Source organism: Crocodylus siamensis, chromosome 15 (genome assembly GCF_052110815.1).
Source record: "Crocodylus siamensis isolate JL-2025a chromosome 15, ASM5211081v1, whole genome shotgun sequence".
Classification (NCBI taxonomy): domain Eukaryota; kingdom Metazoa; phylum Chordata; order Crocodylia; family Crocodylidae; genus Crocodylus; species Crocodylus siamensis.
Genome location: NC_143409.1, coordinates 45,746,687 through 45,762,683, shown reverse-complemented (window position 1 = coordinate 45,762,683; position 15,997 = coordinate 45,746,687).

Sequence of the window (15,997 nt, the reverse complement as noted above, 5' to 3'; positions counted from 1 at the left end):
ACAGACCACTTCCCTGCAAAAGAGCTGGGGATCCCAGACCCAAGGAGGGAGATGCTCCCTCTGATCTCAGATGAGGCTGAAGTTGGTTGCTTATTACCCAGTTCCTTATTCCTGGTTGCCGGTTCCTTTTTCAAAACTAATCTAGACCCAATAAAACCTTGTTATTAATGAATTACACATCCTAAAGAGAGAGAATTTCATTACCTATGCTTATGTACTAATTAATATGTAAAATAATATCCCACATCAAGTACAGAGCCCTAAATGATGGCCAGATTAGGGTGGGATTATGGGGCAAAATACTTCTTGGGCCACCCCAAACTTCCTCTCAATGCCATGTGGGAAATGTCTCAAAGAGCCTGAGCACAGTCCTACCCAGCCCAAAGCGTGGTTTGACTGTGCCCATTTTACTAAGTGTGATGGCTCGAATAAGGAACCGGCTTTTGGGCTGGGATTCTGGATGAAAACCCATTTAGGCCACCCCACACCATGGCTCTGTGACACAAGGGGACTTTCCTGGACATATCTGACCAGAGTCTTGCCCAGCCCAAAGCATGCTTTGGCCGTGCCAGGCTGCCAACTGACGATCCCCCCACAACCACTGTACTAAGTATATGGACTTGAATTAAGAACTGGTTTCTGGGCTGGGATCAGAGATGGAAATACTTCTTGGTCCACCCAAAACCGTGAGACTATGGTATTGTGGGACTCTCCTGGACATCTCTGACCAGAGTCTTGCCCGGCCCAAAACACGGTTTGACTGTGCCAGGCTGCCAACTGACAACCACCCCAGCCACGGTGCTAAGTATATGGGTTTGAATTAGGAGCAGGAATTTGGGCTAGGATTATAGATAGAAATACTTCTTGGGCCAACCAGGCTGCCAACTGATAGCACCCCTGCTACTGTGCTAAATACATGGACCTGAATACGGGTACAGTGATGGGGTTCAGGGGTTTGCCCCAGCTTTGTGCATTGAAGATGTTTTGGTCACCTGGCTGGAGGCAGCTCGGGCAACCCAAGCTTGGGGGGTCAGGGAATGGGAAGGGTTTCAAGCACCACTGGCAGGGCAAGGAGGTGGCTGTGCCCCATCTGACAGCGGCCGTGCTGGAGAGAATCGTGGTGAGTAGCACAGGATGGTGTGGGGAGAGGGAAGGGATGGAAATACGGTCTCGTGAGGCCAGGAAGGAGGGGAGAGGTGGAGTGGGATGACAGGGAGAAGGGCAGGCGCACATGGGCCTGGGCGTTGGGCAGTCCTGCATCGGGAGGGCAGGGGAGGGTGGGATCAAGAGAGGTTTGAGTGCCACGCTTGCAAGGCCGTGGGAGGGAGAGGGCCAGCCCCGCTGGGTGGGTGGGAGGGGGCCGGTTGGGATCCTGCTGCCTGCGTCTGCAGCACTGCGTGGTCTCCCGTGGGGGATGTGGCTGTTCCTTACCTCCCCCTCCCCTTTGGGTCTCACAGGACCTGATGGAGAACATCTCAGTGGTGGCCGACCGAAAACACATCCTGGTGTACGGCATAGATGCTATCCGTTATCTCAGGTACGGGGACCTCTGCCTGACTGTCCTCGCTCTACCATGGGCCAGGGGGATCTTGCTGCTCAAGCCCAGCTTTCCAGGCTGTCTCCTGCCCCCCCAGTGCCACCCCCGTCCCGCAAAGCTCAATCTGACGCAGGCTCCTCTCTCTTCACAGCGACCTGAAGCTCAGCCTGGAGCCAGCGCTGGAGTCGTGCCTCCTGCGGGCCGCCGTGGAAGAGAGCTTCCTGCCCATACGGTGTGAGACCCATCGCAACCAGGTAGGTCCCCCTGCCACTTCCATGTCCTACAAGCCACCCCCTGGAAGGAGTGGCCCCAGGCTCTGTGGCGCTGACCCTCGGGTCTGCCTCCCCTTCCAGGTCATGCAGCGGCTGTATGAGGAGTACCTGGAGGGCCTGCTGTGCTGCGTCTTGTCCAGCGCCCCCAGCCTGGGCAAGCTCTGCTTCATCTGGGAGGTGAGCAGCATGCAGAGGGGCTGGGCTCGGGCCGGGACAGCTCCTGGCCTGTGCACTGCAGCAAGGCAGATGGTCATGCCCCAGCTCAAAACCCAGGCCCTGAGGAGGATGCTGCCAATGCTGCTGGGTTCGGCAGGGCATGTGCCCATTGATCTTAACATCTTCCTCCCACAGAACTTTACATCACGGATTGAGGCTCCGGATGCCCAGCACCGTGCACTGGGCATGAAGATCATCACCAGCATCATTGCCTTTGCTGTGCATCTCCTCCCACAATTTGAGATCAGTGAGCCTCAGCCCCAGTGTCCTGGTCCCCTGCCATTGCCAGGGCCCTCCTGGGAGAGCGGGGTCACAGCTGGACAAGGAGCTTCACTCCAGGCTCTCTGCTGCTGCCTCAGTGATGCCCCCTGGCTCTTTACAGGTCTCTTTTCCATGGCCTGCTCTGGGCATGGTCAGCCCTGGACATGGGGCCTTCCTAGCCCTGCAGCATGAGGCACAGGAGCCTGGAGCAGGACCCTGTGCTCCAGGTTCCCATGGGAAGAGAGGGGTGTCATGCTCTGACACTGTGGTCTCTGTCTCCCCGCCCTCCTGCTGGGTATGTGGGGGAGGTGGAGAGAGACAACTGGGCCTGGGGAATGTATTGGGGAGGGAAGGTGGGACATGCATGGACTCCCTGCTCCTCTCCCCCTGCTTAGGGCTCCCCTGACATACTGGAGGTGGGGGACATGGCAGCCCGCCTGGGTCAACGACCCAGAGGAGACCATCAGCTGCAAGGCCATGGCAGGCATGTATTTGCTTGCTCAAATCCTCCTTCATCAGAGGGGTAAGGAGACCCAGCTGGAGTACAAGGCTCCCATGCCAACGGTTTCCCTCCAAAAGCCTGATCCCAGGTGCTGGGCTAGACGCTGTGTCTCCCTCTGTCTGTTCCCAACCTGGAAACAACTCATTGTGTTGACATAATGACCTTGTCCTTTCCACCTCAGTGCCCAGATGTGGCCCTGCAGCCTGTGCTTATGCACCAGTCCACCATGGGGACACTAAGGAGCACATCCCCAAGCCTCCAGCCCAGACTGGTTCCAGGAGGCCTGGTCCCAATTGGCTCCCACAGAACGATGCCCTCCCTGCTGGGGCCCTGGCCTTCACGGTGCCAGAAGGGCAGCCAGAGCCCGACTGCGCAGACATTGAGCACCAAAGCTAGGATGGCAGCTCAGACCCAAGTGTCTCTACTTCTCCTAGGCCAAGACATGCCAGGGGCAGAGGAGCTGCAGTGGAAGCGCCAGATGGAGCAGAGCCAGGTCCAGATCTACAGGGACCCGGCGAGAGTGGGAGAGGTGAGGATGCTGTGGTAAAGGGGTGCGGAGAAAGGCCTGATGCTTGTCTCCAGCTCACAGGGGTCTTCCTGCGGTGGGTGACAACCTTGCAAGTGTCCAGGGGGATGTGGTGCCAGCCCCAGAGATGGAGCCTGTCTGTGGGATGTGCCAAGCCTTGTGTGCTCTTGTTGCAGGTGCTAAGAAAGATCTTGCTGGAGGAGCGAAGGAGATCTTTCCTGCAGAGGGCCCTTCATGCAGTTCACAATGGACCAATGCACATCAGCTAAGCTGGGCTGGTCTTCCTGTATGCCATCCTGGGGGAAGCCGGCCGTTTGATGGGGCACAAGGTCAGCAGCCACGCTGGGGAGTGAGGGGAGGGAGGAGAGTAAGCTCAGGGCTCCTTGCCTCTGCCACGTAAAGTCACTGTCGTCCCATCACCACCTGTTGCCTGGGGACGGCATGGAGCAGAGAGAGGTCACTACACACTGCAGTCTGAGCTCTAGTTCATGGCGGGGTCCATTTGCACCTCACAGACTCAATTAATGACCTGCCCCTGTCTGTAAGGTGCAAATCTCCCCTGCCTTCAGCGGAAACTGGCCTTGAGGAGAACAGGAGCCCTGCCAAGTGCCTTGGAGAAAGGAATGAGTTAATCTGCCTGGGCAGGATGGCACCAGCCTGTCCCTTACACAAGTCATGCCCCTGAGGGTCAAGGTCTCTGGCCAGGCCTTAAGATATAGTGTGTGTCCACTCCGGACAAGCTTCCCCTTCCCAGCCTCTGGCCAGGAGTCCTTAGGAGCTCCCAGAGCCCCACACGGCTACATTTCTCCTGCTGCCCCCGAGTCTACACCTGCTTTAGGGAGAAGGGAGGATTCAGGCACTTGGCACTGCTGATCTGCCCCATTGCCCTGGGCCACCACGCCCATCTTCACCATGACTCTCAGAAAAAGGTCCCTCCGGGAACCTGTCCCCATTTCCCTGGGCTGTTGCCAAAACCCCTTGGTTTCAGTCCAGTCCCTGCCACAGGATCCCTCCGCACATCCCGTCCTTCCCTGGGGCAGCAGAGGCTCTAACTGGCTCTTGTGCCCTTGCAGGAGAAAGAAATCCCCATCAGGGTCTTGAATAAGCTGTTTATCATCACCTGCTTGAAAGAGCTGCCTAAAGATCTGCAAGGGCACAGCGTGCTGGTCACCTCCTCCGGCGCCCTCGCCTCTCTCCAGCCGCCCACACTTGCTCCTGCAGGTACTGTCCTGTCCCCTCTGCCCCTGGGGAGCAGGAATCAGTGGGCAGGGAGGGGGATGCTCTTGGCACTAACACAAACCTGGTCTCTGCCATGTGTGGGCAATTCTCCCCTCTGCCCTAGAGAGTCCTGTCCTAGCGCCGGCCTACCGCAGGCCTTTCCTTTCTCCTCCTCTCACTGGCACGAGCCTTTCCTCGTACCCTGCTGCCCCTGAGGAAACCTCCCCTCTGCCCGGGTGGCATGGGTGGGCCTGCAGGGTGTTACCATCTTTCATGAAGGAGCCCTGGGAGCTCTCCCACGCGCCTGAGCAAGCCCAGGACAGGCGGGACCCTCTGCCTCCTGTTAAATGCTGCTGTGGCTCACACAGTCGGAGACCTGCTTTCCCTTGCTTGTATTTCTCTCAGCCATGGCTTTTTGGGGCTGGGGTTGTCCATTCAGAGCAGCTACGTCATCTTGAACATGGCTGGGCTGTGATGCCTAAAGACGTTCAGCTTCTTCCATGAAGGAGGCTAAGCAACGTCTATTGTGTTTTCCCTCATTCAAATGTTCAGGCCTTTGTGGCCTGGGAACGCTCTGTCCGCACTTCCTCACATCACACCCTTGTATCGTGGTCCCAATGCATGGATCTAATCTTGTGCTGCTTTGTCTTCTGCTGCGTAGCAACACCTGCAAACCACCTTGACCTGGACAGCACCTCCCTGAGCAAAGACGACCTCCCCAACCTCACCGGGAGCCCGGTGGCTACAGGGAAAAGCTGCAACAGCACCGAAGCCACCACACATGTCATGACTGGGAAGTCATCATCCAGCCTGAGCCATCCTCCACAGCCACGCCAGCCTCTGCACAGAGAAGCAGCCTGAGAAACCCTCATGGTGAAGAATGTGAACATCTTCTTCCAGCCCAGGTTGCCAAGTGGAGGATGCTATTGTTGTGTGGATGGCATTTGTGACCCCTGCCTCAGGGCTTTGGCCAGTCGCCGTTTGGGGCCAGGAAGGAATTTTTTCCTCTTCATTTACAGAACCAACTTCTGGGGGGGGTTTGCCTTCCTCTGAGGCATCGGGACATAGTCACACCATCCTGGCATCTGTTGTGTTAGTAGCCTGCCTTCAAGTCCTTCATGGGCCATTCAGGGAGAAGACAGCAAAGGCACACATAATGTGTAATGTTGAACATGGATTTAGTGTAAAATGTAAAGTTGAACATAGATGTCATAGAAGTTAAGACTAGATGTAGGATAATAAAGTTAAGCTTTAGTTTCCTGTTCTTATAAGACTTGGTGTTCATCTCATATTCCTGTGTCAAATACAAGCTCATGACATGCAAGGAAAGAAAGAAGACAAGACAATGCACTGCTGTAGAAAACAGGGTCTACAACACACGGGAGAAACCTGGCATTGTTAGCTCAGAAAGTCAAGGCTGAGGTGTCTGAGACGCTGCTAATACTGGTCAATGGGGAAAGAGTTTTGCTCATCAGTGAGTCATCCTTGGGTGGTCAGGGAGGTGTTTCAAGAATGTTGCAGCAGGAAAAGCTTTCTCTGCTTTAGGTTAGGAAGGTGCTTTGGGGGGGAGTGAGATCTCTTAGGATAGCAATTGAATAGTTGGAAAAAATGTTCTCTGCAAGTTTGTGGGCACAAATGCCCTCTGCCACAACCAACAACCGTTCTCCAGTTGGTCTTTTTGTCAAGAGCAGAGGGAGAAACAGAAGAGAGATGCTCTCACCAACGCTACACAAAATACCACATCACTGCCCAACTCTATTGCTTTTACATCTTTGGATATCCCTGGGATATTTCCTCACAGCTTCATCTTGAGAGCTCATGGCTAATTGTTTGCCCTCTCTGACCCCTAACTCTTCATTCCAGTCACTGACCTTATGTGACATGTAAGGAGCAGGGTTTCAATGCCCACCCAGCCCTATTCAGACTCAAGACACCCAAAAGAAGGGAAGAAAAGAGCAAGTTGGTATCCAGGCCAGTGCAAAATCTCTGGTATGCTGCTATGTTTTCCCAGCACATTTGCACTGGTCCAGACAGGTGGTGAATGAGCACGGGGAACAGTCCTCTGCATCTGAGGCACTTCAGCAAATCCACAGCACACTAGCCTCCCGCGCCGCAGCAGCCTTACCCTGGGCTCCCCGGCACTGCGGGTGTGAGTGTGGGGAGGAGGAGGACGTCGCTGAGGTTCTGCAATGTCCTGACGCAGGAATTATATCCCTGGGTGCATATTTACCCCGAACCCAGGGGTGAGCTAGTGCCCAGCCTAACACCTCGGGGCCACAAGTGATGTCCAACCAGCCCAGCTCAGCAGGGGCTGACGGCAGCTCTCAGCCCAGCTAACAGAGGCTGGGCTCGCTGGATGTGACATGTGCGTCTTGGGGTCTCAGTCCTGGCTCTCCCAACACGGGGCACTCCCTAGCGCTGCACTGAATGGCCGTGTGTGCCAGCGTGACACCGGCATCTGAACCTCCTTGTCGCAGAGCACTGGGGTGCCCCCCGCCTAAAGGCAGAAACGGCTCAGGAGAGACCCCTAGTGGTGAGAAGGGGGAGGCTCAACTGCCAGTCACCGGGGCACCACGGTGCTGGTTGCTAGGGGAACCAAGGGGATCAGCTGACAGGAAGGGGCAGGGCTTGGCCCCTTCTTAAGCCCAAGCATAAGGCCAGGAGAGCAGGTCCTCTCTGGTGGCCAAGGAGGGGGGAACTCGGCCAGTGCGGAGAGAAAGGGGAAGCTAGACTGCAGGAGCATCCCCTGGTTGCGGCTGAGTTGGAGTATTTTCCTGGTGGGGACAGAACATGTTTTTGACAGGGCGGTTTAGTTTACGTTATAGTCCAAGGGCTTTGTGTTTTGTGTTTACTATTTTACCGGAGAACCGGGTGAGAAGAAAACGAAACTCTTTAACCAATTCTTCACGTCCGTGTTCTTGTGCAGGGACCGGGACTTCCCTGCTGTGATGCCAGACGTTCTGGAGGCGGACGCCTCCAGACCTCAGGTTGGGGAGGACCGGGTTAGAGAGCTTCTGGAGGGGCTGGACGTGTTCAAGTCAGCGGGTCCAGATGCTCTCTACCCCAGGGTGTTGAGGGAACTAGCTGGGGTTATTGCAGGGCCCTTGGCACGGCTCTATGAGCGCTCGAGGTGCTCGGGCCAGGTGCCAGATGACCGAAAGATAGCTAACGTGGTCCCCATCTTCAAAAAAGGGAAGAGGGAGGACCCGGGCAACTATAGGCCCGTCAGTCTTACCTCTATCCTTGGGAAACTTTGAGAAGATCCTCAAGGAGCACATCTGTGATGGGCCGGCTTCAGGGATGATGCTCAAGGGCAACCATAATGGTTTCATTAGGGGGAGGTCATGTCAGACCAACTTGATTGCCTTTTATGATCATTTCATAGATTTCATAGACATTAGGGCTGGAAGGGACCTCAGGAGATCATCGAGTCCAGCCCCCTGCCCAAAGGGCAGGAAGTCAGCTGGGGTCATAGGATCCCAGCAAGATAAGCATCCAATTTGCTCTTGAAGGTGTTCAGTGTAGGTGCTTGAACCACCTCCGCTGGCAGACTGTTCCAGACCTTGGGGGCTCGGACAGTAAAGAAATTCTTCCTTATGTCCAACCTGAAACGGTCTTGCAGGAGTTTGTGACCGTTCGACCTCGTCATCCCTTGGTGCGCTCTGGTGAACAGACGTTCCCCCAGATCCTGGTGGTCACCCCTGACAAACTTATAGGTGGCCATCAGATCACCCCTGAGCCTGCACTTTTCCAGGCTAAAGAGTCCCATGGCTCTCAGCCTGTCATCGTAAGATCTGTTTTCCTGACCTCTGATCATATGCGTGGCTCTCCTCTGGACTCTCTCAAGCTTCTCCACATCCTTTTTGAATTGTGGAGCCCAAAACTGGACGCAGCACTCCAGCTGCGGCCTCACCAAGGCCGAGTACAAGGGGAGAATGACGTCCCGGGATTTGCTCGAGAAGCATCTATGGATGCACGCCAGCATTTTGGTCGCTTTACTAGCCGCAGCATCGCATTGGAGGCTCATGTTCATCTTGTGGTCAATGATGACCCCCAAGTCTCTTTCTTCTGTAGTGCTAACCAACGTAGCACTGCCGAGCCTATAAGGGTGCTGCAGGTTTTTCCTCCCAAGGTGGAGAACCTTGCATTTTTCGGTGTTAAACACCATCAGGTTCTCATCTGCCCATTTGCTGAGCTTGTCCAGGTCAGCCTGGATCACCCGGCTGTCTTCTGGCGTGGATGCTTTGCCCCAAAGTTTGGTGTCATCGGCGAACTTGGCCAGTCCACTCCTGACTCCAATGTCCACATCGTTAATGAAGATGTTGAACAGGATGGGTCCCAGGACAGAGCCTTGAGGGACCCCACTGGTCACAGGGCATCATGATGAGTGACTGCCATCAATCACAACCCTCTGGGTCCGACCACGAAGCCAATTTCCCAGCCAGCGGATCGTGGTGGAGCCAAGGCCACAACTGGGCAGTTTGGCCAAGAGGTGACCATGGGATACCAGATCAAAAGCTTTTTTGAAGTCAAGATATATGACATCAATCTCTTCTCCCTCGTCCAGGTGATAGGTCACCTGGTCATAGAAGGAAATGAGATTGGTCAAACAAGACCTACCCGCAACAAACCCGTGCTGGCTATCCCTTAGGATGCTAGCCTGGGCCAGTCCCTCAAGGATGGCCTCCTTAATAAACTTTTCTAAGATCTTCCCCAGGATAGAAGTCATGCTAATGGGCCTGTAGTTAGCCGGATCCACTCTCCTCCCTTTCTTGAAGATCGGCACCACATTGGCCTTCTTCCAGTCTTCGGGCACTACACCAGAGCACCAGGAGTTTTCAAAGATCTGTGCCAGGGGCTGGGCTATGACGCTCGCCAGCTCCTTGCGTACCCTGGGGTGCAGGTTGTCAGGGCCAGCTGACTTGAAGGTATCCAGCCTCTCAAGGTGTTCCTTCATGAGGTCAGCATTGATGGAGGGTAGGGGATCCCCCTCACCCAGATTTCCCTGTCCCATAGCAGGCATGGGCATCCTGTGTGACTGATGAAAGACTGACGCAAAGTACCTATTTAATAGGTTGGCTTTTTCCTGGGCGTCAGTTGTCAGTTGCCCCATCTGGTTTAGCAGGGGTCCAGTGTTGCCCTTGCTTTTCCTCTGGCTCCCCACATATCTGAAAAAGGACTTTTTGTTGTCCTTGATGCCTGAAGCTAGTTGGAGTTCAGTTGCAGCCTTGGCTTTCCTGGTTTGGTCCCTGCAGGACTGGACCAGCGTGGAGTAATCCTCCTTGGAGGTGAATCCCGCCCTCCATCCTTTGTAGGCTTTCCTTTTTAGCCACAGTAGGTCCGCTAGGTCTCTGGAGAGCCAGGGGGGCTGCTGTGCCTTCTTGCTGCCTTTCCTCCGTGTTGGAATAGATTTAGCTTGTGCACTGAGGATCGCTTGCTTGAGAAGCAACCACTCTTCTTGAACTCCCATCTCCCTGGGGTCATGGTCCCTGAGGGCCTGACCGACAAGCCTCCTGAGCTTGTCAAAGTCGGCTTTTCTGAAGTCAAGGATCAGGTCACAAAGGCAATGGACGCAGGTGTTGCTGTGGACGTAGTCTTTCTGGACTTCAGCAAGGCCTTTGACACTGTCTCCCACCCCATCCTCATTAAAAAAACTAAGTGACTGTGGCATTGATGCCTACACAGTCAGATGGATTGCAGATTGGCTGAAGGGTCGTACTCAGAGGGTGGTGGTGGATGGGTCATATTCGACCTGGGGGGAAGTGGGCAGCGGAGTCCCCCAGGGCTTGGTCCTGGGGCCTGCTCTGTTCAATTTCTTCATCAGCGATTTGGATGACGGGGTGAAATGCAACCTGTTTAAATTTGCTGATGATACCAAAATTTGGGGTGAGGTGAGCATGCTAGTAGGGAGGGAAAGACTGCAACAAGACCTGGATAGGTTACAGGAGTGGGCTGACATAAACAGGATGCGTTTCAATACTGACAAGTGCAGGATGCTGCACATGGGCAGTAGAAACTAGCAGCACACTTACAGACTGGGAAACTCCCTTCTTGAGAGCACAGAGGCAGAAAGGGATCTTGGAGTCATTATTGACTCCAAGATGAACATGGGCCGACAATGCAAGGTCACGGCTGGCAGGGCTAACCGGACCTTGTCGTGCATCCACAGGTGCATCTCAAGTAGAGCCAGGGAGGTGATCCTCCCCCTCTATGTGACGCTGGTCAGGCCACAGCTGGAGTACTGCATCCAGTTCTGGGCGCCCCACTTCAGGGGGGATGTGGACAACACTGAAAGGGTCCAGCGGAGGGCCACCCGCATGATCCGGGGACTACAGGGCAGACCCTGCAATGAAAGACTGAGGGACCTAAGCCTGTTCAGCCTTCACAAGCGAAGGCTGAGGGGGGACCTGGTGACTGTCTATAAACTCACTAGGGGGGACCAGAAGGGTTTGGGGGAGACACTGTTTCCCCGAGCACCCCTGGCATGACAAGGAACAAGGGACACAAATTATTAGAGAGTAGATTTAGATTAGACATCCGCAAGAACTACTTCACAGTTAGGGTGGCTAGGAGCTGGAACCAACTTCCTAGGGAAGTGGTGCTGGCTCCTACCCTGGGGATCTTTAAGAAGAGGCTTGATGACTACCTGGCTGGACTCATTTGAGTCCAGTCTTTTTCTCCCGCCCAGGCGGGGGGTCGGACTTGAAGATCTACAAGGTCCCTCCGACCTGACTTGTATGCCTCATAGGGATGCCGCAGTAACGTGGGGTTTCCTGGCCCCGGAGAGGGTGCAGCATTGTTTGGGAGCGCATTGGCCCCAGCCCCGGAGTGAGAGGGGGCAGCAGGGAGCCCTGGAGTGGGAGGGGGCAGTGGGGGGGGGCCCCAGAAGTAAAGAAGAGGGCCAAGGCACAGGGCAAACCATGTCAGGTACCATCTTGCAAGGCTTGGGCTGCAGAGTAGGGGAGGAAAAGGAGCCGCAATAACGCCCCCTGACACCAGGCATATAAAGTGGGCAGCCTCCTGCTAATTACATCACTTAATCAATTAAGATCAAGGCATGGCAGATGAGTAAGCAGGCAGTTAGCCCAAGACAGGAAGGCGGAGCCACCAACAGAAAGGCTCCAGCGAGTTATTCCTGTTACACTCCCATAAAACACTGTGCTGAGGGGATGTGGAAGGGGAGACTGGAGCCTGAGACCCTTTTCATCAGAGAAGAAAAACAAGAAGGGCCCTGACAAAAGCCTGATGCACATGGGGTGGCAGCTATGTGGCCCAGCGCTGCCCTGGGGGCAGCGGTGCTGCTGGGCTTGGCATTGCCCTGCACTGGGCAGCACTGGCTGCACGGGTTCTTCATTTCAGTCCCTGCAAAGAGGATTTCTGTGGAGGAGCTGAGTCCCAGGGGTTGGATGTTACAAACATAGCCAACATTTGGCTGAAACTGGGCATCCAACATCATTTTACAACAGTGTACAACAAGACCTATGGGGCTGGGCAAACACTGGAACCAGCTACCTAGAGAAATTATGGGATCTCCATCCTTGGAAACTTTCAAGAGCAGGTTAGACAGACACTTGGCTGGGATGTTTTAATCAGGGGTGCTCCTACCTTGAGCAGGGGGCTGCACTAGATGAGCGTGTGAATTCCCTTGCAGTCTTGCTCTGCTGTGGTCCTAAGGGACTTGCCTGTGACCTGTACTGAGCCCACTCCCCTATGGACAACTTCCCTATGGTGAGAGTAAGTCGAGTCCTGTGGCCAGGCGCAGAACTGACCTGTGTAACGAGCTGCTACTTTGGCAGTGTGCTGGGAGAAGTGTCTGTATCTGCTGGAGACACACGGCCCATGTCCCTGCAGAGCTGGGCATGGAGGAATGGGGCTGTCGCCTAGGGGTGCTGCCCACCGGGTTTGCTTGATTTAGAAGTTGTGGTGTGAGCAGGGAGGGGGGTTTCCTCCTGGATGGTCCATGCACTCACTGTCAGAGAGCAGGTCTATTTGGGGTTTGGATATGGCCCTTGGCTATTACACACGATCTTATGGGCTTGGATTAACAACAGTCTCCTTAGGAAGTTACACCGAAGTTTGCTGTCTCGCACCTGCTCTTCTGCCTGCATCTTGGCACCAGATACAGACCAAGACCGTTCCCAGTGGGAAGCGGGGACAGGGGGAATAGGTGAAGGGCAGAGTGGGTCCCCACTTGCCTCACAGCGTTGCCCGACTTGTGCTGACCCTGCCTGCAGGGCCACGCGCCTCCCACGATCTGTTGTGGGATGTAGCCATGTTTTCTTGAAACAAGCATGACATTCCTGTGCTGTCCTTGTCCCTGTACTGAAGGTTGCCGGAAACCGGCTTCGCTGTCAGCCCTGCTCCGCTCCCGGAAACCTCCTGCCCGGGCTCCGCGGGTTTCTCCCGGGCCGTGCGGCGGCGGTGCCCCGCGGGTGCGGCGCTGGCTCAGACCCGGCGGGCGGGGCCTGCAGGGCCGGGCTGGGGGGGCAGGTGGCGGCTCAGGGCTGTGCCGGGCCGGGGCGCGTCTCCCCGGCGGAGGGAGGCCGGGGCTGGCCCCGGGGAGGCGCCACCCGGGCTGTCCGCCCCCGCCGCTCCACACGCCCCGGCCCTGCCGGCCCCACGTGTCCGGGGAGGCGGCCCCGGGTCCGCAGCGCGGGCGGGGGCCGACATTGGGGCTGCGCCTTGGCCCGCGCCTTGGCCCTGCAGCCCCCGCCCCCGCTGTCTCCCTGCGGCCGGCCCGGCCCTCCGCGAGGCCCCGAGGGAGGCGGGTCGGCCCGGGCCGCTCCGCCTGCGGCTTCTCCGCGTCCCGCAGTCCGGGGGCAGGCGGAGCGGGGCCGGGGCTGGGGCCGGGGCCCCTCCGCTCCCGGGACCTGCCGTGCCGTCCGTCCCGCCGGGGAGCCGACCCTGCCGGGCACCTCAGGCCCGGCGGCCGGGGGGACGTTTCCCGCCCGGACGCGGCGGCAGCTCGGGCCGGGGGAGCGCGGGGCCGGCGCGGTGCTCTCGGCGAGTGTCCCCGGGCGGAGCCCGCTTCTCCGGGGCCGACGCGGTCCCGGCGCAAGGCGGCTGCGTCGCTCGCGCTGCAGGACTCCTGCTTCTGGACGTCACAGCAAACCGCCCCGGAAACCGGGCAGAAGCCAGGCTTTGGCTGCAGGAGTTCCTCCCTGCGAGTAAGCCGAGCCCGGTGGCTCTCCGCAAGTCGTTTATTAGTGTGTTGATCACCGCGGATTGCCCGTTAGAAATGGGTGTACAATGCAGAGGAGGGGGAGGGCGAGTGGTCTGGCAGAGGGCCATGCCTGGCTATTGGGACACGGATCTGTTTTCCTTTTGGGGGAGGGAATTTGTAGCTCTGACTCAGGAGCCAGCCACCTGCATTCAAATTCAAGTTGTCTGGTGTTTCCTGAGCATAAGCAATCACTTCACAACTTCAGGGCATTGTTGCAGGAACGGTTTCGGTAGGAAGTTGTGTAGTGCTTGAGATCCCACCTGAACTTTTTGAAGTTTGTATAATACGCAGGGTGCCCTAGACTGTAGTTCAGGTCTTCCAGTGCAGCATCAATCAGACTTTTGCTGAGTTACCTCAGAGAAACTGGCAAGCAAAGGGAACAAGCAGACATGTCCAGGACCCTTTTTTCCACCCTTGTCTCCAGCTTTTGCTTGAAGTCTGCATTTTGGGACAGCATTTAGTCCCAGCCTGGCTGTAAAAGTCAATGGAAACCCATGTTCTCTTCCGTTGTTCCAGTAAGACGTTTATCCAGCTCTATCATAGTAATACCACTCATTGGCACCTCTCAAAATGCTTTACAAACTACAATCCAATTCATGTTTCCAAGCTTTCAAATGTGGGCTGGCAGAAAGCAGATTAAACTCGATCCATTGCTCTTGGAGCAGCTCTGCTGTAGGAGTAGTCTGAACGTTGCCAGACTCTTAGACATCGGGTTTACTATCAAATCAAATATTTCTGTAGAAAGTGTCAGTTTTTCACAGAGAGCAGAAGAATGGATTTGCCAGGGGTACGTGCTAAGGCCTGGTGAAGGTCTCTCTGCTGCCTCGTTCCTGGAGTGAGCTGGTGGGCTTGTTCCTCAGCCGCAGCTTGATTTTGGCAAGAAGGCAGTAGAGATGCAGCTTTGAAACCATACATGCCCAGAGCGTGTGGAGCTAAATGCATTCCCATAATTTTATGCACCAACTTCCATCGCTTTCTAATTGCTTTAAAATCTGACTGTGTGATTTAAATAGCTGTTAACTAAAATAATACTAAAGGAAACCTGTGAAAGGAAACAGTTTTTTAGCTGGAAAGAAAGTTATTTACTGGATGTCTTGCATGTCATATCATTAGAAAGGGTGGGGTGGGGGGCAATACTGTGTGGTAACCAAAGTAACCCCCAAACACTCCTTCTAACCACTAGGAAGCACATACTTCATATAGTAGGGAAAATTGTTATTCCTGAAATTTTGTGGTATCTCTTACTGGAGCAACAGTATAACTGTGTGAGCTTTTGAGCATCAAGTGTCCTTCGTATGGTTGTAGTTATTTATGGGAATAGCTCTGGTTAGATAACTGATGCAGTACAAGGGGCTAGAGGAGTGCACAGTTCTGACTTTTGGACTCCTCTGCACTATATTTTTATAGTCTGCTGTTGGAAATGGAGAAACCAATGGTAAAATACCCATTTCCTTCCCTGGTATAGTGTTGGACCCTCAGGTAGTTTGTAATCATACTGTTGTTGATTCTCACAAGTCAGTGGTGCTCAATCTTTTTCCCCAACAGTGCAGATGGGCAGTGCCTGGTCCAACTGTTGGCGGGGTAGTGTATCTGCTCCAGTGCCCAGGGTTGGCCCGCTAAATCCAAACTCCGATGGACCTGCTCTCTGACAGCGAGTGCATGGATCCTCCAAGACGAAACCCCCCTCCCTTGTCGCACCACAACTTCCAAATCAAGCAAACCAGGCAGGCAGCACCCCCTGGGCGGCAGCCCCATTCCTCCACGCCCGGCTCTTCAGGGACACGGGCCATGCATCTCCAGCAGGTACAGACACTTCTCCCACCACAGCGCCAAAGGAGCAGCTTGTTACACAGGTCAGTTCTGCACAAGCCTGCAGGGCTCTACTTACTCTCACCTTAGGAAAGTCATCCATTAGAGCCCCTTCCCATTTTTCTGTTTAAAATATCTCCCTCTGAGACTGGGAGAGGGGAGTGGGCTCAGTACTGGTCATAGGCGAGTCCCTTAGGATCATAGGACAGCGGGACTGGAAGGGACTTCACAAGCTCATCTAGTCCAGCCCTGTCTCAAGGCAGAAGCACCCCTCACTAAACCATCCCAGCCAAGTGTCTGTCTAGCATGTTCTGAAAGTTTCGAAGCATGGAGATCCCACAGTTTCTCTAGGTAGCTGGTTCCAGTGTTTGACCACCCCCATACAGCTTCTCGTAGACTGTTTGTTGCAAAATGATGTTGGATGCCCAGATTT